Raw genomic sequence first — 22,845 nt, forward strand, 5'->3', positions numbered from 1 at the left:
AGAAAGTTTGCATTTTTATAGCAATAGAACTGCAAATTAGGTTCCTCTGTGTGCTAGTTTGAGGCTAGATGAAATACTCTAGTGAGACAAATTAGATTATAGGCTGTGAAAAGGAAACAGTGGCCATGTCTACTTCACTCATAAGCTTGCTGAGATGTCTAAAAACAAGAACATAAGCAGAGATAACACAGTGGCTCTCTGTTGCAGCTGGTGTCTACTTTTCTCCCTGGGCTGCATTCTGTGTAACTAATCATTCTGCTTTCTAACTCACCTTGGGTGATCCTCCAAACTCACCTTGCACATAAGGCAAACTCTGGGATAAGTTGGAGGGGTGGAAAGAAGGTGGAAGGGTGATTGTGAGCACCTCCTGGGGACTCTGCTTTTTGGGAGGGCTGTTGTGTTCCTGTAATACCTTTAACTTGTATATTTTTGTCTATAGCTGTATATATTGTAAATACCTGCTTGGATATTGTGCTACACTGTAAATATAAAGCTTCATTTCTTAATTTCCAAGTGGCTGAGTCTAGTCTGGGTGATTTCATCGGGGTAGGTTTGAGTAATGCCCAAACCATCACACTCTGATGTGTACTCATATGACATACTCATGTCTAGCATTGGGACTGGAAGCAGGCTTACATTTTTGAAACAGAGCAGTAGAGTTTGCCTTTGCATTTCCTAGATAAAACAGATAGAAATCTAGCATAAGGGGGAAGTGTGTTGTAAAATTAATCCTAAAGGAAAAAGTGATTCCCTGAAGAGTCTGTAGGTAACAGCCCTCTATTTCAGCACAGTTGAATTACTGCAGCCTAACATGAAGAAAGCCTTCTTTTACAATTCTCATCAGCTTTATCAAAACGTGTAGGGTGATGTATGTCTTCTGTAAATTACTTTGATTACTACATTGATTATGGAGCTACTCTAGAACTGCTGGGCCAGTTTAAAAACTTGTAATTCAGAAACTGTATTTGCATGGACCAGGTTCCATTATCATGCTTGTGGAGCGAAAAATAGACAACTACTGAGCCATTGGGCTCGATGTGTATATGTTAAAATTATCTGGTTAAATAGCCATGCTACTGGTAGCTGCTGGGCTGTGAAAGAGCATGATGTCTGCTTTAGAAACATTTCTGATGTGGCAAAAGCACAGTGGGCATGATTGTTATGGATAATCTCTAAACTCCTGTGTGAGTTTACCCCTGCTAGCAGCAAAATACCCAGCCTCTGGCTCGCTCCCCTCTCATGCAGGCAAGAAGTCTCATGGATGAAGATAGTGATATTTAAATAGGGAAAGGAAAAAGTGTGTGTACGAGCAAAGCAAAAGAAGGAATTCACTCACTGCTTTCCTTTGGCTGGTGTCTAGCCCATCCTGGAAAAATGGTTCCCAGCATCTGTAACATTTACTTGGGAATACAAAATATTGTAACCTTGAGCAACAAGGTTATCTCTCCTTTCCCTGAGCTTTGTACTGCTGAGTGTGACAATGTCTGTTGTATAACATCCTTTTGGTTGGTTGGGGTCAGCTAGTTACATTTCCCTGCAAACTCTGGCCCACCTGTCTGGGGCCTGAATAGCTGTACAGCGGGAATCAGGTAAAAAGCCAAAGCAATTTTCACGTGAAGCTATTGCTATCACAAGTTTTCTATTTTTCACAGTCTCTTATGAGCCACAACTTGAACACCTGTAGACTCTAAGAGGACATGTATGCCACATTGACAATCTTCTCTGTGGTGCTGCTGAAGGAAATATTTCGCTGGAAATAGCTGGCTCTCTTTAGAAACACAGGGCTGAATGGGGCTGCTTGCAGAGTGATGGCCTTATGAATTTTGAGGGATGCTTTATTCCTCCATATTATGACATGCTGATTTCATTTTCATTAGCTGAATAATGTGTCTTTTACCCGGAGGAGAAGTCCAGTTTTCATAATTTGGAGAAGACATAGTCAGTTACATAAGTATCTAGTGTATAATATAGAATGTTGTGCAGTTTTGTCATGCACACAGAGACCTTCCCAAATTACAGAATATGGGCCCCAGTGTAGAGTATTTCTGGTCACTTTGCTTCCAGCAGATGGTTCCATGTTCTGCTGCACAGAGAGTCAGGCACGCAGAATAAGTGAAATGCGCTTATCAAAACTGAATCTCCACTGATACAGTCTGGGATGACAGCACTGGATCCAGCTCTGGGAATGGTTTGAGCTTCCATAACTGTTAGCCGCTTCAAAGCCTGACGTGCAAGTAATCTCTTCATTCCTCAGCCTACATTTCTGACTTATTTCATTAACAAAGTGCATCCATTTATCCCCTGGCTCTGACTGACTAAATAAATATGTGTTGAAGGCAGCAAATATATCTCTGCATCTCATACTCTTGCAAACTCTTTATCTTCTACAACTACTGAGATTGTCACCTTTTCATTTCCTTGTATTTATTGAATCACCTCTCCCTTCTTTTTCTTCTCAGCATTGGATTGTATTCAGAGCCAAAATTATTCATAAGAATATCACAGGGCTTTTAAGTGAGACTGCTTTGTTGAGGAGTGTAGCACATGAAATCCTGTGAAGTTCTACTGTTTACTGTTTCTTGACCAGTTGAAAGTATACACACACTTGAAAAGAGGTTCTGTATCTTTTTCCTGGTGGAGCACACTTAACATGCTGAGGGGTGATCTCATTAATGTTTATAAATCTGTAAAGAGTGAGTTCCCAGAGGATGGATCCAGGCTTTTCTTGGTAATGCCCAATGACAGGACAAAGGGGCAATGGGTGGAAGTTGAGGCATAGGAAGTTACATGTAACTTAAATTAGGAGGAATTTTTTCACTGTGAGGGTGACAGAACACTGGAATAGGCTGCCCACGGGGGTTGTGGAGTCTCCCTCTCCAGAGATATTCAAGACCTGCCTGGATGTGTTCATGAGTGATCTGGTAAAGGAGATCTTGCTCTGGCAGTGGGGATGGACTGGATGATCTTTCAAGGTCCCTTCCAACCCCTAACATTCTGTGATTCTGTGAAAATAAAAATGGCTTGTAACCTTAGTGTAAGACAAAGGTAGAATACAGGGAAAGACTGGAGTGAGAGGAAAGCTGATCACCATAAAACCTGCTGGTTTGTACACCAGGAGCTTACTAGATTTTTCATTGTCTTGCAGATATGGAAAACTAACAGATATCAAAGACAGAAGTTCTTCAAACAAGGTAATATTTGAAGGATTTTTTCCCCTTAACCAATAAGACTACAGCAAAGATAATTGTCTCAGTCCGTTTGTTTGCATGTGTCCTGTCCACTGGCACAAGCATAAGATTTTGTATTTGTGCTCATAACATTTTGAAGTCCTGCCCTCTGTTAACTGATCTGTCTGCCACCTGCCTGCAAGGTAATGTCTCCTTTCCTTCACCTCCTTCAACCCCATGATGCTGAGCTCTCTCTTTAGCCTGATAAATTCTGACAACATTGATAGGAGGAGAGGGAATGGCCTCAAGTTGCACCAAGTGAAGATTTAGATTGAGTGTTAGAAGAAAATTCTTCGGTGAAAGGGTTCTCAAACACTATAATAGGCTCCCAGGGAGGTTGTTGAATCCCCATTCCGGGAGGTATTTCAAAGAGGCAGAGAAGTAGTGCTGAGGGACATGATTTTAGACTTGGTAGAGTTAGATAATGGTTGGACTTGATGATCTGAACAGTCTTTTCCAACCAAAATGATGCTATAATGTATGATTCATATATGTACTCCTTTACTTTTTACTGTTTTATCTTCATTGCATACTCATTTGAACAATACATATTTCCCCCTAATATTTTGTTAAGCTAATTCTTCTGCTCTCTCTGGATATCCTTTGTCAGTTAATTCAGTAGAATCACTGTCCTTGCAATATGTGCTACCTTTTGGTATACAGTCATAGTCATTTTTTTGGCAGATGATTAATAGGACTACTGGAAATTACATTTTTATCTTGTAGAAGGAAGCTGGCATGTAAACATATTGGGCACAAATTGTTTGCTAGTGTGCTTCCCGCTCTTAATAACTATTACAGAGTGGGACTCTGCCTAGAATACTTTTTCTGACGGGAAATCTAGCAGGGCTAGAAAGCTGCATCCACCACTCGCATCTCTGATGACTAGTTCTGTTACTAGCTTTTGCATGTCTTGTAGATTAGGTAGTAACTGCCTTGTAATCTTCACAGAAAAATTAAATGAAATAAGCTGTGGGTGAATTGAGCTTAGCTGAAAGATTGTTCATTTATCCAGTGCCATTCTCATGCACAGTTTTGTTTTGTTTCTTCCCTGGTTTTCTCATGCACTTAATTCAAATGTAATTTTCTCGCCGTTGTCGTGCAGTCTGTGGCCCATATTTGAAGTTTGTTTCAGTCTAGTGTATTCTGTGAAGACACCCATGCATGACAGTTTATCTCATGGGTAAGGCCTCAAAGTTGAAAAAAGGAATCAATGCCTTTTCCTCTTTAATGTCTCTTATAGCAACAAAGATTACACTTTTATATAGTCTCTGCTATATAGATCTCTTAGTATCTACTACTGGTGAAGCATAGCTTCTGGGAAAGCACATATCCCTGCTTTGAAGGTGTCAGGAGAAAACATATCCACTCCCTTTTTCACAGTCTGCTTACCTGCTGGTGTTCCCTTTCAAAAAAATTACTTTGTCTGATATCTACCTTATTTACCTCATCCTTAACTAAAGAACTATAAATACTCCTCTCTGTATGCAGATGATTCATAAGGCATCTAGAACTGTGTTTGTTACTACCGCTAGAGGCTCTGCTATGGTCAGAGTGGTAAGCTTGCAAAGCCACTGCTTCTCTTTCCTGTGTACACACAAACCATTTGAAAGTGATCTCACCTTCTGAAGGGGTTCTAAATACTTGCTGAAAGCACACATTTTGATTTGGGTTTGGGTGTAAACATAATGTCCTTTGGAAACTCGATGAATCACAATAGTAACTCGACTTCTGAGGCTATTCCAGTTTTCATATAAAGACTTCATGTTTATTGTACAGTCCCAGCAGGCATGAATGAAAACAGTAGAATATAACTGAGTTTATCAGCTAAAGTAAAAATCATAGCACTAGAAGTTGGAGACCAACTCAAACAGGTGGTAATAATTATTAATGGCAAATACATTTAATGAAAATAAAACACAAGAAGGTTGTGTGGCAACAAATCACTTGAGGCAGGCAGGGAGAGTAAATTTATTTCATTGTCTAAGTCTCCTTCTGTATTCAAGTACCTGCTTCCAGATGGATTATACTCATTTGTTGATTTTGTATGCTTTGCTCTTGATAGTAAAACAGAATTGAAAGTTAGGGATGAACTGAAAATTATTTCCCCATCCCTAAAGATTTGTTTTTAATGTATTTCAAACATTTTTTTCCCAGACTAAATCAAGATGAAAAATTGGACTGTCAAAAGTGTTTAAGAACTGAAATTAAAAGATGAAGAACAGATTTTGTATGGGAAACAATAAATAGCGTTTTCAAGGGTTTTTCAGCCTAGGAAGCAGATGTAAGTCTGACTGCACTGAGAGCTGCTGAGAGAGTAGATAGGCAATTATTCATTGTTTCAACTCAAAAAAGTGTTTGGAGCATGAAATGGGGTTTTCAAGTGGTATAAAGTGCAGAGCTATGCTCAAAATACTTCCTTATATGATGCTGTAGAAGCTAAAAGTTTGCGTATGCTCTAACCTAGAGATTATGTCCTGGAAGAGAAGCCATCCATGCTTAATACATTTTTGTTAGTCATTGAGCAATAATTCCCTGCATTTTGTCAGGCAGTCTGAAGAGGCAGAACTCTTTGCTTGCTCTCGTACTCTCTCCTATAGATTTGCTATTTGATATCTTTAATCTGCCTTAACACAGATGCAAACTTTCGTATTTTTAAGTGTGTCATATGTAAAATGCACACACACAGATGGTCTTTCAAATCACAACAAACTGAATTGTTTCCTTCTGCCAGTTAAAAAAGATAGAGAAGGGGTCTTGGAAATACTTTTTTACTAGCTGCCAGATCAAGGCTCTCTTAATCAGGAAATACAGTCTTTTGTTGGGAAAACATTGTGACACTGCATTTCAGACTTCCAAAAGACAACTCAAATACCAGTAACGGTACTTGGTCAGAAGTTTCCCTTTCCGATAAACTGCATCACTTTGGGCGAATTTATGTGCCTGAGGAAAGAGATTCTAACAAGGTTATTGTAAACCTTTTATTGGTTTAGATTCTGGAGGAATTGTTAATCTTTTAGCAATTAATTTGAATTAAACCTGCCCTCTTCCTCAGAAGAAAACATACTGAAACTAGTCCTAGCCATTGATGGAGCACCTTGTCTTCAGGGCATTTTGTGTATTAACATGTGGTTGTGTCATGCACCAATGCTGTTGTTAGATTACCCACAGTCTGTGAACATGTTAGACATTTCCATACCATGATTAATAAAGCATATCACTACTATCCACAAAACGGGTGAGGAAGTCAGTATCTCTTGCCTCAGGCTTAACTAATGAGACATTCTCTTAGCTGGAGTTTGAGAGCAAGCTAGTGCTTAGCGATGTGAAATACAACACACATACTCGCATATGTGAAACATCTGTGATATGCATGTTACATTCTGTCAGGTGAAAGGACACAATTCTTTGTGTGTAGACTTGTCCTAAGCTCATAACAATTCTTTTGATAGCTAAAACCTGTAATTTCTTAAAAAAGAATTGAAATGGTAGTGGAAAAGAGGCAGCACAGCTCAGGCAATGTTTCTTTTTTTATTCACTAACTTGATATATTTGACGATAAGAGCAGTACTGGTGCAGTAGGATCTTTAAATTCAACTATTTGAATGTGTGCCTAGTGGATTTGCTATTACCAACCCAGGAATAACACATATGTAACACATTGTAAATGTTGTGGTTTGAAATCTGTCAGACAGATTCCAGTTTAACATTAGATGTGAGATCCATGTTCTGTCTCCAATGGAAGCATATTCCCAAACATAGCCGCTGACTTTTTATCTATCAGGGGGATCATATAGATAAGACTAAAGCTTGAGGAGCATTGCCAGCGAAATGAAAGTTATTGGGATGGTAATATTTGACCCATCTACTTCTCTAAGAAAAGCAAAAAATATGTCAAATATGAAATCTTGCAAACTCTATTAAATATCCTGTATTTATGGATATGTATAATAAAGATAAGTATACCACAGAGAGAGAGAGAGGATACAATTCCTCATCCATGTATATGTCCTGACTGTGGTTTATGAAGGATAAACAGTATAAATTGAAGCCTTCTGGGAACACTCCTAACTAACAGGCAGACAATTGCTGAGTATGTATATTGAGGAAACTGAGTCGCATGAAGAAATTTGCATATGTAATTTTTACTATGGCTGCTACTTCTGAAACAGAAGGATTTATTGAAATGATGTGGTTATCTGTAGGTAGGCATTTCTGAGGTATTACTCATCTCATCTCAGATGTACATACTACTCAGTGAATCACATGTGAAAGAGGCTCTTTCTCCCCACTGACTGTAACAAGAGCTTAGTGCGACTGCCTTGAGGAAGCTATCCAGCTTGTCACTTAAAGTGGAAGACTCTCACCACCTTTGTTCTGTTTTGGAGTGTGTGGTCCATACAGGTTGATTGTTACTGGAGAGTGTTCATAGAAGAATGACTAGAAAACAGAAGAGTTGTTGCTGTTGCACGGCACTCAAAGTGCTCAGCCTGTTTCACTCGTCAAATTGCATCACATTTTGCAAATAGCATTTTGAATGTTGTATGAAAAACCATAATGAAAATCTGATAGTTGAAACTAACAAATAGATAATACATAAGGTGCTTATTTTTGGCCACAAGAATGACTTATAGGAAAAGTGCCTCAATACTTGCTATCTGAACAGTTTTACTGGCATTGCATGGTTCAGAGTGTTTTAAGATCTTCCTCACTTAAAAAAAAGATATCAGTTCACAGATGTTTTAAGAGTGCTACAGCTTCTGTTTGATTATAGAATCATAGAATGGTTTGGGTTGGAAGAGACCTTAAAGACAACCCAGTTAAATCTCCTGCCATGAGCAGCAACACCTCCTATTAGATAGATTTCTCAAAGCCATGGCCAATCTTATTTTGAATCTTCCAATGTTGGAGCCTCCACAACTGCTCTGGGTAACCTATTTCATTGCCCCATCACCCTCACAGTGAAGAATTTCTATCTAATATCTACTTTAAATCTGGATTCTTCCAATTTGAATCCACTATCCCTTGTCCTAGCAGTGCAGGACATTGTGTTTGATGTAAATATATCTCTACTATTATAATTCCTTATACCTTATAATTCCTTATAATTCCACATATGCCAATATAAATATTACTAAATTAGTCTATAATAGTGAGAGTCAAGTGAGGAAAACTTTAACAGAAAAGCTTGTGTTTTCACCAGTCATTAGGTATTGTCACTATCTGCCATGGTGAATTTCTTGAGCAGTCTCACTGTTTTCTAGACTCAAAAAATCCAGTATAGAGTCATCTTCAGGTCCTACCACCAAGTGTGGTACAACTGAGTGATGGTATGAACACCTTCTGAAATGTGAGTGCAATAATAAGGTACCTTTTTTCCCATGCATTTTTTTTCTCAGAAGATATAGGAATACCATCAGAATAGGCAACTGCTGGGGAACAAAATTTGACTCTAGAGCCTAGACTTTAGTCAAAGGATCTGTATGCTGGAAATACTCTTTCATTATGCAGTGAAGATGAACGCGCTTCCTTAGTAAGCATTTATAATGCTGCCAAACAACAGTATCAATTAATAAAGCTAAGCAAAATGCTCAGTAAATCGCCATCCTGTCTTGGATTTTATACTACAATTTAGCAATTGGCTGTGATGCCCAAAATACTCCCCATTTCTCTTCAGGACATTGTGGGTTTCCAAGCCCTGGAGTATATCCTCTCTAATTAGATAGCTTTCCAGGGGTCGCATGTAATTTGTAAGGATTTGGTTAATCAGTCTGTCTTTAAATCTGGATGGTAGTTTCAGGGACATAATGCAATGTTTAGAGAAAGCAGAGAAATCCCTTCTTTAGGGTACAGGGGATTACATCGGGGTGGGGATTTACCAGGGGACTACAGCTAAGAGGGCCACGACCTCTTCATTAGTGAGCATGGAACAACACAAATGCGGCGCCGCAAGAGGCAGGAACAGTCCAACAGCACAACCGCTTTCCGCTCCCTCGTCATCCCTGTGGCAGTGATACAAACAAAATCATGTCTTAGGCAGAAAATGAGCCATGGGCTTGGATAGAATTGATTATTTAGTGTATTAGCAGAGGGCAGAGTTTACATGCAGTACCAATTAAAACATATTTGGCAATAAAAACAAGGCCAAAGGCCTCTATTTTATGGCCAATCCTGCTCACTTTCCTCAGATGAGCAGCTCTAATGAAGTCAGCTGGAGCTCAAAGACTTCAGTACTTAAATCACTTGTAAGGTCTAGCTCAAATTTGAAAGTATCTTGAAAAGAAACTTTGAACTTCTGTCCCTGGTTCCAAATTTTGCCACTACCTTTATCATCCTCTTCTCAGATCACCTCTATCCAAATGCTCTTAAAAAAGCCCTCCAGATACTTTCTTCTTGTTAATTTTCTTTGAATGCCACAATTCATATTTATTTCCCTTAGTTCCATTATGTGTTACTTAGAAATTCAATGTCATAGTGATCAGATCTGCTCTTTGAACTTTCCCACAGCTTAGGAGGATTCAGAATTGGCACAGACAGTCTCAGATTTCACATTAAGAGATACATTTCGGTCCCCTTCCTATAGGCTGAGCTGCGCCAACAAGAGCAGCACTTTGTCAGAAAACTTTTCTGGGGAAAGAACAGTTACTGGTAGGGTAGAGATGAGGTGGAAAAGTTGATCTGTGTGGCATGCTCTTGGCACATGGTGTTCGTGGGAGGCTGCAAATGCTCTTTGACTTGCAAGGTAGTCATGGTTCAGGGCTCTTTTGTTCTTTGTCTTGTGATTACCTATCCTCCTTCCCTCTGGTGTGTGAATCCACAGAGCACTTGCTCCTGAGTGAGGGCAATCCTCCTCCTGTCTGGAGTGTCCCTTAACTCTTACAGCATCCACCTTTACCAAAGAGAGAAGAGAGAGAGGATAACAACGCTGTTTCTTCTGCTTAGTCAAAGATTTAGCAAAAGCTTGTCAATAGCTATGACTGCTAATATTAATCATAAATAGCCATACAGATTTAACCTTTCAATTCGAGCTGACTCCGCTGACATCGAATACAGTAATTCTCGGGCATTCCTAATCAATGTGTATGGTGCTCCTGGGCTTGAATAGGATAAAAATAAGATACTGTTTGCTGAACGGAATTACTTGGAAACTGGCCATGCTTCACACCTTCCTAACACGTGGCTTGTCATCTAACAGTTAGTTACCTCCTCACAGAAGCCTTTGGATTAAAAGAAAAAGTAATAATTTAGGAATCCAGTGTTTGCTTTCTCTGTTATACACGGAGGTTGTGCAGACCTGCAGCAGGGCATTGGATATTAAATTCTGCGTGGTAAAGAAAGCGATATTTCAGCAGAGGACTAAAGACAGCACAATAAGGCTCAAAAGCCCCCTTTATTTACATTGCAAATAAATCTTTCATTGAATCCCAAGTATTTCTGAGAAATAATTAGCTAAAATTTGGCTTTTTTTTCTTGCTCAAATTAAGAAGCTTTTAGTTTAAAAAAAAAAACAACCAACCAACCAAACAAACAAAAAAACCCAATAGCTATTTTTTCTTCTGTATCAGAAATGAAACACTGCCAAATCTCTGCAATTTCAGGGGGATCAGGTCTCTTTCCACCTCCTCTAGCAGCCTGATGTCCCAGTGAAGTCAGTGACTGAGATCACATTAATTTGAAAGGCACAAGCCTGTCTCTACAGACTTCTTATGAAATGTCTTCGTTAAAATTCCCTCATGGCCTCCCGACTCCTAAAGAAATTGTTTCTTGTCACTGCTGATTCTGAAGCCTTGTCTAGCTGGTGGCTAACAACCCAAAAGAGGTCTTGAACAGGATCCTCTACTCAGGTTTAGGAAATGGAGCAGGTCATGCTCCATAATGACTTCTTGCCTTTATAGAATCCCATGTAGTGCCAGCAGTTTATTTCTATTTTGTGCCTTCAAAGCACCAGAACATTGCAGCTTGACTCGCAGTGCCATTCTGCTGTTCAAGTCTTCACACCACTAGAACAAAGAAAGAAGTCCTGTTCATTTTGTCTTGCTTTTTCTTTCAGAGCATCACTATCTGATAAAAGTGCTCTATCAAACGCAGGCAACATGGACTGTGATATTCCTCTCTTATCTCAAAGCTGCTACATGGGCTTCAACATACTTTTAAACACACGATTTTTACAGCTTTAGAAACGTACCTGTGCTGTGTGAAACATGTCTAGCACTCTGGCAGTTTGCAAATTTTTACAGGCTATCAGTTATTACCCATTGGCTTAAAACAACCCTGCAGCTTTTTGTAGCAGCAAGAAAAGCATTTCCAATCTGACAACAAAGTAATTCTTTGGACAAAACTCCATATTGTTGTGTGCATCTCTTAAGCCTCCCAGAAATTAATTCAGGCACTTTTTCCTCCTTGTTTGCTTAAAATGGCTTCCCTACAGTGAGAACAAGGAGGAAACTACACAGCAAAATGATTTATCTGAATGACCTTTGCTTATGTTACCTCCGCTCTTGAGCCCAGCCTCTAGCTCAGCCAAGAGTGGACCGCTTCATGCTGCTGAACCTGGTGTGCATCCTGACTGTTCCAGTCTGAGTAGCAAACTGCAATAATCACAGTCAAATGTTACAAATCTGTAACAACTTTGAAACAATGGGTTTGAAGTTGCATTTTTGACACTACTCATGACTTTGTTTCCCATCTCAGTAGTGTTAAATCGTGTGTGCATTTGTGTGGTGTGTATATGAAGCTAAACAGAGGAAGTGGGTTGAAAAACACTAGTTTCAAAATTTATTTTCTTCATTTCTTCTTTTTCTTCTGCTGTAGATATTGTTTTGCCTCATTGTTAAAATTGCAAAACTTTGCAAGGAAATCAAGTAGATGCCAGTTACAAACTATTTGTGAAAATAGATAGCAGAGAGCTACTTGAAGCTCCGTCCCAGTTTTTCTATTTGATTTTCAATCCTTAGATTTCAGGGCAGTTATGGGAGAAAAGACTGAATACTCTAAATCTGCTTTTTATGTCTCTTCATCCTGCCTAATTGTGAGTGTATGAGCCCCAGGGACGCTGGGAATAGCAATTCCTGATTTCTATTTAAAAAGGAAACAAAAAGGAAATGCCATTTTGCAGGTGTTGAAAAAATCTGAGCCTAAAGCTAGCTCACTTACATTCTCAAATGAAAAGAAGATCTCATAGCGAAATACCCACCAGATTCTCACATCACTAAGGAATATATGGTTAGAACCAGTGAATATTTTGGGAAGTGCCTAATTTTTAGCATAATTTTTTGTTCTGAACCAGCCATAGTAATTTGAATCATGGTTTGAATCTATTTTTTTTACCAGTATGTGGGTTCTGTTGCAGAAATGTCATTGTCCCTTTTTATGCATGTGGATTAAAGCACAAGTGTGCTCTCCGTTTGCATGTGCTCTGTGGGCACAAGTCACTGTCTGTGTGCAGTGTGGTTGGCAGCCAGACTCTCTCGGTGCCATACATGGATGTGACCATGTGCCATTATCCTGACTGCAGTACTGTTGGGTGATCTTAGAAGGCTTCCACACAGAAGGAAGAGGTTGCTGTGCCATGTGCACTTCCAGAGAATGCAGCAGCTGGCTTGACACCAAGAAGTAAAGGCAGGCTTGCAGGAACATGGAGGTTGAACGAGTGGATGGGGCATGTAGTGCCATGGTCTAGTTGATTGGGTAGCGCTTGGTGATAGGTTGGACTGGATGATCTTGGAGGTCTCACCAACCTGGTTGATTCTATGATTCTGTGATCACAGACATGTGCAAACTGTGGTTTTGTTTCTCCCCTTCCTTTTCTTACACCTGGGAGAAGGTAGAAAGGAATTTTACAAAGAGAGGAGGGAAAAATTCACACCACAGATCTCATGCAGCTTTGTGTGTTCAGATGCAGGCAGCTAATACACCCTGCTCTGTCTCAGGTGATTCTCTAGAAGGACAATTTTCTGATTAGCCTCCATATGCAATGCTTTAGGCTTGGGTAGCACTGGCTTCAAAGCTGCCTGGCAGAAAGGGACCTGGGGGTGTTGACTGGTAGTCAACTGAAGATGGGCTAGAGTGTGTCCAGGTGGACAAAAAGGCCAACAGCATTGTGTCCTGTATTAGAAATAATGTGACAAGGAGGACAAGTGAAGTGATTGTTGCACTGAGCACCGGGGAGACCACACTGTGAGTACTGGGTTCAGTTTTGGGGTCCTGTCATGGGTTAACGCAGCCCGCTCTAACAAGCAAACCCCCTGCCCCACACACAGATGAGAGGAAAAGTAACACAAACTCCCCTCAACTCTGGTTTGAGATAAGGAATTTAATGAGATAATGTGCTATAAAATTACCTTAGCAAAAGCAGAGGCAGCAGCAGGAGCCAGTGATAAAATGGTTCCTCCCAGCCAAGCATGAAGCACCCAGCACAGTGGAAAAGACCACTGGCCCAAACCCAGAAACCAGAAGCAGCAACTGGAACCAGAAACTTCTCATGTTATGATCTGCACTGCAAGCCCATGACACTTTGCTCCAGCCAGCTGGCATGATGGCAGCATGAGACTGGATATCTATCAGCAGATTCAGCTGAACCCATGGCAGATCTTCATTTCAAGGACACTGAGATGCTGGAGTGTGTCCATAGAAGGGCAGAGAAGCTGGCGATGGATCTGTAGGACAGGTCCTAGAAAGAGCAGCTGAGGGAACTGTGTTTTTGCAGTCTGAGAGAAAGGAGAGCCAGGGGAGACCTTCTCATTCTCGACAACTACTTGAAAGGAGGTTGTAGTGAAATGGGTGTCAGTCTCTACTCTCAAGTAACAAATGAGAACGAGAGGGAATGTACTCAAGTTGCACCAGGCAAAGTTTAGACTGGAGAACAGAAAAAAAATTCTTCACTGAAAGTGTAGTCAACAGTTGAACACACTGCTCAGGGAAGTTATTGATTCACCATCCCTGGAGGTATTAAAAAAATATGTAGATATGGCACTTTGAGTGTTTGAACTCAATAATCTTAAAGGTCTTTTCCAGCCTAAATGATGCTATGATTCTGTATTAGTACTTACGAAAATGAAAGGTGTGTCCTGAAGGAGACCATACAGCCGTAGGATTCTTCCCTGGCTGAGATGAGCTTTCACAGCTGAGATTTGGTTGCACTTTATGGTTTACTTTTCTCATTGACTTTTTCCTGTGCTAAGGAAACTAGCTAAGATAGCAACAGACATTTTGGGCTCAGACCCAATCACTGACTAAACGGTGTTAAGAACACAAGTCTCTCAAATCCATTTGGGCATTACAATTAATGTTACTACTTCTTTGCCAAGATTTTGTTTTAATGAGTGACTTACCTCTTTCTTTTCTTTTTCCTTTTTTTTTTTTTTTTTTTTTTCTGATAATTGTGAGTTTAGATTCAGGGTTCCTCTATTCTGCTTTGTTCTATGCATTTTAAGTTTGACACAGAAAACAAGTATTTCACCACTCCTGTCTGATTCTGTTCTCAGTGAGATTATATCTACTTCCCTTTCTTGAATCAGGCTAAACTGGAAGCAGGTTTTTGTGCAGCGAGTCAGTTTTGCTGTATTCTCTTCTAATGTTCTGATGGTAACTTTTTGCTTTGAGTGTGCTTTAAAATGTATATGTAAAATACCTCCTTTTAAAACAATACAGTGTATTGCAGTTCATTAAATTGATGTCAACTTTCCAGATGCATGATCTGAGCTGACCTGTATCAAATGAATTAGAACAGTACCCATTGTGATGGGCTTGGGCATGTTATTATTCATTTATTTCATTGCAGTCTTTCTAAACCTTTAGGGAGGTTTGTGAGAGGTATTTCAGAATAATCAGTGAACCCCTCAGTGTGAGACAGAGTAAGCACAGTAAAAATAGTTCTTAGGTTAGGAATACAAGCTGATTTATTTAATAAATCAAAGAAACAATCTAACTCACTTGCCTCGAGCAAGTACCCTTCAGATGCTTTACATCCATCTCTTGTATAATTTAATTTTTCTCCTTGTTTCTATTTGACAGAAATATGAAATTTACAACTGAATGCTTAGGTGGGGAAAGCTGAAATTTGAACATACATAGTACACAACATGATCCTCTCTATGGAAAACCAGATAAGGAGTTGGGAATATCTAACACTCGAGTCACGGTATTCTTGGCAGATGGTGACTTTTACAGCACATTGCCTCAGTATTAAATTGTGATAGTCTTAATCCATGTTGCTGGCACACTGCTCCTTCAGTGCATAGGCGCTGCAGACAAGAGGGGTACACATGTACATTCACTGAAGTCACGAGAGAGAGAGTCTCTGCTTTCAGAGTTGTTCCAACTTCTGCATCACCTGATATTCTCCCTTTGGAATCTTCTCATGTCCGTACTCAGTCACAGAAGAAACTGGGTTTAGCCTCTGTAATTCCATCGCAGAAACTGGTTTAATGCTCTTAGATGTTTGTGTAAGAAAGCCCTGAGCACGTTACCAAGCCTGAGAAACAACTAAAGCAAGATAGGTGCCAGAGAGCATGCGGTCTCTGAAAGCACTGAGAGTTTGAAAACGGCATGATCTTAATTACTCTGAAGCCTGCATGTTTTCATTTCTTTAATTGGAAGGAGATCCATGTTACTGAGAGCAACACAACGTTTTTGGATGATTTAGCTGTAAGCCAAGAGAGGTGGTGGTGTGTTTTTGTTATGGCTAATTCTGCCCATGTATTGGAATACTAGACAGAAATATGCCAAAATGGGATTGGCAAGTTTCAAATACATGCTGGGAGCACTTTCTTCCCTTAACGTGCTTACTCAGGTAACCCAAATGCACTGTTGCTTGCAGCTGAACTGTAGTGTCAAGTAACCATGACCTTTTCTGAAAGTTACAGGAATTAAAGGAAATCCCTCGGCTATGTAGTCTTTGGAAATTCATAGTGTGTTCCCTGCACTGTGGCAGAGTTCTCATATAATTTAAAGTTATATAATACCTTATAGAGAAAACAAAAAGGCTTAATTCAGAACTAGCTATTCGCTCCTCCGAGCCCGAGGTTGGGTTAATAACATCCACCATTACACTGATTCTGGGAGATATCTTCTCTCCAGCTATGAAGACCATGTTTTCCACGTAGATTGAGGGGGGGGTCTTTTGTTTAGAAGGGTTTGCTTGTTTGTTTTTACTAATCTGGATAGAACAGAACTATTAAACTGTGCAGTGACTCTGCAGCTTAACATCAGCTACATACAGGAATTTTCAACTAGCCTTCTGAATGCTAACATTGCCAAAAAATCTTTGGAAATTGCGGAGCTGAAACCCACCTTATCTCTTGCAAAATCAACAAATAACTTCTACAGTTATATTAGGTGGACCTGATACTGGCCTCAAAATCATGATGAAGAAAGCTTCCTTTGTTTTATAATGAATGATAATGGTATATAAATGCTTGTTCAAGATGCTATGGGCATTTTGGTGACATTTAAAACCAGCAAATGTATTATTTCTGTTCCAAGAAGACAGTGAATTACGTCACAGTAGCATTTATGGTTGGCATGACAGTAATTGTTAGCTGTTTGACAAAGTTCAGAGTTCCATCATGCAGTATAAAAGCGAGAGCGAGTGAGCTGTAGCGTGTGGTGTTATCAAGCCATTATGACTTTGCAAGCAGAGCTGATCAAAATGTAGCCATTTCCTCAGCTCACTTACTGTGGCTGAAAGCCCCATCTAATGTCTTCTCCTCAGCAGAATTGGGGAGCTTAGACCCTGCACAGCACTAGCGCTGTGGGCTGCTTCAGTGGAGTGCTGACGAGGGGAACTCACCCCACAGACATGCTTCTAGAAAAGCAGTCAGCAGGAGGGAGTTGCCTATGCCTCGTAGCAGATCAGTGGCAGATCTACCATTAGAGAGGGCACGAAGGGGCTGGGAAAAATCTCTAAAATGCTTTGCCAAACCTTTAGTTTAACTGCCATTTTCTGGCAGGATGAGGTTAAATTCTGACACTGATATGCCTTTTTCTCATACATCGAGGGGGCACAGAAAGAACGTTACTCTCAGCAATGTTACAGCTGTGTTTATTTAGATTTATTTATATCACCTTTATTTAGAACTGCATTTTGTTAGATCAATTTGTGTGAATTTACTTCATAAGCTTTTTGCTCTCAGTGAGGCATCTCACAGAAAGACTGCTCAGGAGCAGCATGCAATGAACAGTTTTTCATTGCTCAAAAGACTCTGGCTGTTAGCAGGTTAGATCTGCGAGCTGGCCAGAGAATTTTTAAAAGGACAGACATTTCCCAGGTGTGTGGTCACAACTGCAGTCTCCATAGCTGCATGTGCACTGTTCAGAAGATAATGTCTTTTAAATCGCTGTGGCATGCCTGTACCAGGACTCCCTGCAAATGCATTCACTTCCTTCTCAGCACATGCTCCATGTTCTGTTACCACCCACTGCTCTTGGACAGTTCTGGTTTCTTTGTAGTAAGATGCTGCTGCAAACAGTCATTGAATACCTCTGAGTGTTTACTTCCCTAAGCAGACTCTTCCTGTGACTGGCACTAGAAATTTGTGCACTGAGAAAAACAACTAACTCATTTTACTGCCTCCTACCATTTCACGATTTCCTCAGGTTTCCTGCTGAGGTGTTTCGTTTTCTCATACTGTACACTCAAGAGATTAATCCTCTTCACCAATCTTCAAACACCTCCTACCTCACATACTGCCATGAACAATCCCTCTGGAGGGAAATTCTGGTTAAATACCCTTCCAAGTAAGTAGCTGAGTATAATGTTCCATATGAAAACAGAGGTCTGGGACCTGGATTCCTGACCTCAGTAGATCCTCTATAGTTATCTAGGTGGTTGAGGGTGATTTATGTTCTCTTTTGCTATCCTGAGTATCTGCAGGACACCAAACTATATTCCCACTATTAGCAAGAGTCCCAGGTGCACCATAGAGTCTTTCATCAGGAAAAGATAGCTGTTGTATGGCCTTCATGTGTTGGGCTGGAAGCACTGCAGTGCTTCTATCAGTTCCTGCTGCTGCAATAACTGTGTTGAGAGACGTTGCACTGGGGTGGGTATATAACAGCGTGCTTATGTCAGGCATTAATGTAAATACTAGAACTATGTGAAAAAATACTCCCAGCTCTTGATATTTTTCACCAGAAGATCACTCTATAGAGGGGACCATGGTTTGCGATCAAGGCTCTTTGCAAAGATTGGAAGATGAGCTTTTGTACTTCAATTGACATTGTTTCCACTGCCAATGAAGCCAAAGTCAAGGAAGAAAATAAATTAAATTAATTGAACAATAATTTGAATCATCACAAGAAAGTTTCTCGCAGAACAGAAAGAAAACTCCACTTTGAATGCACTATAATATGGTGCGCAAAAACAGTGCTGTGATGAGCCCCAGTTCTGGGTATAAGAAACTGCACATAGCAACTCTTTCAGTCTAGCAGCAGTTTGGATAACAGGACGCTTGATTTTAGAAAGGGGGAAAGGTAGCTGTAATGGCAATACATGATATCATTTTTAGTTGAGTCTTTTAAGAAAGTGACTTACACATTATCATGTCTCCTGTGTCTTTCAGTCTTCTTTCCCTCTCACTCAGCAAACGGTGGTAAATAAAAACTTGGTCCTAATATCCATGTATTGGAAATATTTAATGTTTTCAACAGGCAAAGAAAAACGCTTTCATTCAATTAAAAATTAATAGAGATAAGAGAAGCAGAATGACCACGGAAACATAGGATCAGAAGAGGATGGGGAAAATACGTCCTTTGCAATTGCATGCAAGCACATTAACTTGCGTGAAAACCCCACCAGCTGAATAGTTCCCAAGAAAATAGAAGGGTTTTTTTAACATGCAACTTGCTTGAATGAACAATGCCTAGGGCAAATTCTTTCTCTTGTCCTGTTTTCTTTCATCTGATGCTTCATTGGAAGCTGATGGCCTCATGGAATAGAATTTGGGTTTGTGAGAGACTCCCAGATGGATATGGCAATGTGAGAGATACCGAGTCCTGAATCTTGAACAGTGGCTGGGATATACATTCTTTCCAGTGCAAAGTTGGTTTTATCACCTATTTAGAGAAAGCTACCTTGGTTGTTGTAAAACAGTGAAAAACTGAAGTTCGGTAATGAGCTGCTTGTGTTTGAGAGGACAGGGTGTTTGAGAGAACAGGGTGTTCCATGCTAGGCCATGTTGCAGCGCCAGGCTTAGTTTAGCATTATTCATTTGTTAGAAGTTTAGGGATGGCAGTGAGATACAAATTAGTTGCAGCACAGCCTCTGCCATCGTAGACAATTAATCTTTCTTGCAGCATCTAGCAGGACAATAATCTGTCTGGGTAGCTAATTCACTGCCTTCCCACACAAAATCGATTCTACATTAAATAGAGATATTTAAAATCCTTATAATTCTTAGTGAGAACTTTGAGAAAGTATACTAAAGACAAGGTCATTTTGTTACTATGCTGTTCTCTTCAGAGTAGGGCAGAGCAAGTACTCTGAGTCTCTGGGAAGGAGTCCCTGGAGCCAGCTGGGTGTTTGCTCCGAGAAGCATCTTCAGTTTGGATGGTCATGTTTTGCAAAAACCAGGAAGGCATATGGAATGAAGAGATACTATCTGGCCGTGGTGGGAAGTTATGGCAACCTTGTGCCCATTTCGCGGTGGCAGCTTTTGTTAGCAGACTCACTGTGATCTCATCATCTTCAGCTAAACTACAAAGGGTTGTGAACTATGTGGAAGCTATAACTACCGGCTGGAATTGGCTGGTCTCAGATCAGTCATCTCCTTCATATTAGTGAATCTTCTGATATCAGCTCTCTCTTAAGCCTTTCTTCTCTAAGTGTATAACTTGGCACTTAACCCTTTACAGATTTTTTTCACGTTTGTTAATGTAGGAAAAATCATACCTGTCTTTAAAATGAAGATGAAAGCAGCCACTCTAAACAATTTCACCAGTTTTCTTATGTAGCTCTTACAAGATGCTGTTCGAAGTAACAGCTGATTCTGCTGGCTGTCATGTGTGCATAGTACTGTCTGTTACTCTAGCTGCAAATGACACAAGTCACCACTGTGGTCTTCATCTGATGAAAATGCTCTGCAGCAGACAGCTACGGTCTAACAGAAAATCAAATCTGTCACTACAGCACAGTAGGAACCTCATTAGGATCTTGGTACATGCATCAGACAATTGCAGGTTTTACGCTGAATTCCCTACTCTCTCCAATAACTCCAGCAAGCATATCTTGCAGATGTTACTGCAGACAGAGCTGAGGTTGAGTCTTCTCAAGGAGAGTGAAAACAAATTTGGCAGTGTAGAGCTTGGAGACCAAAAAGAAAGGCTTCATGCCCATCATGCTATTTGCATTCATTTGGATTAAGCAGCAGCTCCTAGTGAAATTGGGCAGCGAAAGAGCAGTGCATGACCGTGCATCCAGGTGCCTCGCTCTTCGTGGCACTTGTTGCATATGAAAAACACACGAATCCTTGTACTAGTTTTACTTGGGCCACACAATGCAGCACGTATATGCTCAAGACTTCTGACTGAGCCTGTCTTCTGCCTCAGTGTACTGCTCAGTTGTTTGGAATTAGAGGCATTATACCAAAATGAAGGGGGTCAATCACTCTCAGCAAAGCAACAAGTAGCACATTAAGCTTCAGTTTTTCAACTGCCAGTAATGTCAAACTGTTCTCTTGCGAATGTTACACAGCAAACACTCTGGGACTTTCAGAAAATTAGGGACAAACCCGAATGGCTACTCCATGATGGCACAAACCATACTAACATTTTTGCCTCATATGTCTTTCATGGTAGAAGCAGTGGAACAAAACACAAAATGAGGAATTAATTTGTGATCCAGAGGAGTACTGCCAAGATTTACCTTACCTTGGTGACACTGGATTACTTTTAACTGTGTCCACGCAAATCAGTCCCTGCAGTTAACTTCCACATAAGGCAGCCTGTTTTACCACAACTAGTGGATTGTTTTATTTGTTACAATGACAGCAAAATGTCCGTTGTGCAGGAGACATCAAAGGTATTAATAAGACTTCTTGGTTCAGTAACTGCACTTCTTTTTGTGTCATAGAGATTAATGTTGATATCTCATCCCTGGCTTCTCAGTGTATTGACTTTGCTGTCAGAATCACATTGTATTAGTAGGGTTCAGAATAAAGTAGAAAATTTGCCTGATGTGTACTGAATGGCACAAACATGAGAGTGTAGATACCCTGATGGAAAAAAAACACTGAAACAGAAGCAGATTTGAACAATTCAGCTAAAAAAGTGTGAACATCAGATTCATTGCTACACTACACCTTTGTAGATTTTTAATATTCTTGTTGAGACCATAGCAGGGAACAAAATCACTTCTTATTTTAAGACTTGTTAATTAATAAATTTACTATTAATATCTACAAATATTAATATTTGATATAACTGCTCTTGAAAATTATAAGCAGAAATGTTCATCTTCTAAAGTATTTAACTTCTCTTTTCAATTATTTCTTGTTTGCTCTATCCGTATACTCCCAAAACTGCACATGAAAGGCTGTAGAGATAATTGTTTCCATGTCTTACTCCCCACCTCTCACCCAGGTGTAGCAGCAGGATGGGTAATCTACTAAAACCTCAATATTACCTCTGTAATAAAATGGGCAGAAGCATCTAGTGATGCTTGTTGTTCAAGCCTGTTGTTCTCCCAAGTCTAAGGCAAAGATAACGTAAAACGTACTCCTGTAATAGATGAATCTTGGTAGGCCTGATCTTTGCTATGACATGTTAACTTTTCTAAGTTTCTGAAGAAGCACCTGCCTGCAGATCCATGAATGCTTGTCAAAATAAGCCACTTTCAGCTGTCAGAAAACAAAATAAAGCTCCACTGCAGAAATAAGGCAAATAAATGGTTGAGCAAACTGATGTTTTGACATCTGAATTTCTATGGACTTAGTGCAGTGTCAAAGATGGATCTGGTAATGACACTGCAAACTTCTAATGAAGTTACAGAGAAATTTGTCTGTTTCTTGATGCAGGGAACTGATTCAAGGAAACTGTTACTCCATTGTTTGTTATCCACTACTATGTCAAGAATGTGCCTGTGACACAGACCAAAAAATTGGAGATGGACATTTTTAACTGAGACAGCTCTGGCAGAAAGCTGCCTCTTAAAAGACGAGGTCCACCACCAATGACTCAAGAAAAAGAGTGGGAAAAGGGTATAACCTTCGTCATGAAGTCTGAGTGACTAAGGTTACTTTTGAAGTTTATAATCTTCCTTATGTGGCATAAACTTGGATGGGTTCTTCAAACGCAGCAACAGATCTGTTTGTCCAGATTGGTCAGAAGGAAGTTATCTTACAATCCTTTTTGGCCCATGCTGCACCTTTTCTTAGAGCCAAGTAATGGGGTATTTATTGAAAATAGTTTGATGGTGAGGACCTAATCAGCTTTGCATACTGGAGAAGATGAAGATGGTGTTTGTGATTTATTAGCTGAAACCAACTTAACAAAGAACGTAGTATGTAACTATCATATGACAAGCATTACATTAATTTGCCATCACCAGACAATGACCTGTGTAGTTGACACCACTGTTTCAGTTACTAAGATTTACAAGTTTTAACAGAGTTCACACATAGTA

General features: G+C 40.0%; 1 long non-coding RNA gene across 1 annotated transcript in view; it reads left to right on the forward strand.

The window, feature by feature from the left end:
• Positions 1 to 22,513, forward strand: part of LOC135177116 (uncharacterized) — a 36,830-nt gene extending 14,317 nt beyond the window's left edge. The window contains exons 2-3 of the long non-coding RNA XR_010302919.1: positions 3,146 to 3,191; positions 22,238 to 22,513. This is a non-coding gene — a long non-coding RNA (uncharacterized LOC135177116). The remainder of the gene's footprint in view (positions 1 to 3,145; positions 3,192 to 22,237) is intronic.
• The last annotated feature ends 332 nt before the right edge of the window (positions 22,514 to 22,845 follow it).

The sequence above is a fragment of the Pogoniulus pusillus genome, chromosome 7 (genome assembly GCF_015220805.1).
Source record: "Pogoniulus pusillus isolate bPogPus1 chromosome 7, bPogPus1.pri, whole genome shotgun sequence".
In the NCBI taxonomy this organism is placed as follows: Eukaryota; Metazoa; Chordata; class Aves; order Piciformes; family Lybiidae; genus Pogoniulus; species Pogoniulus pusillus.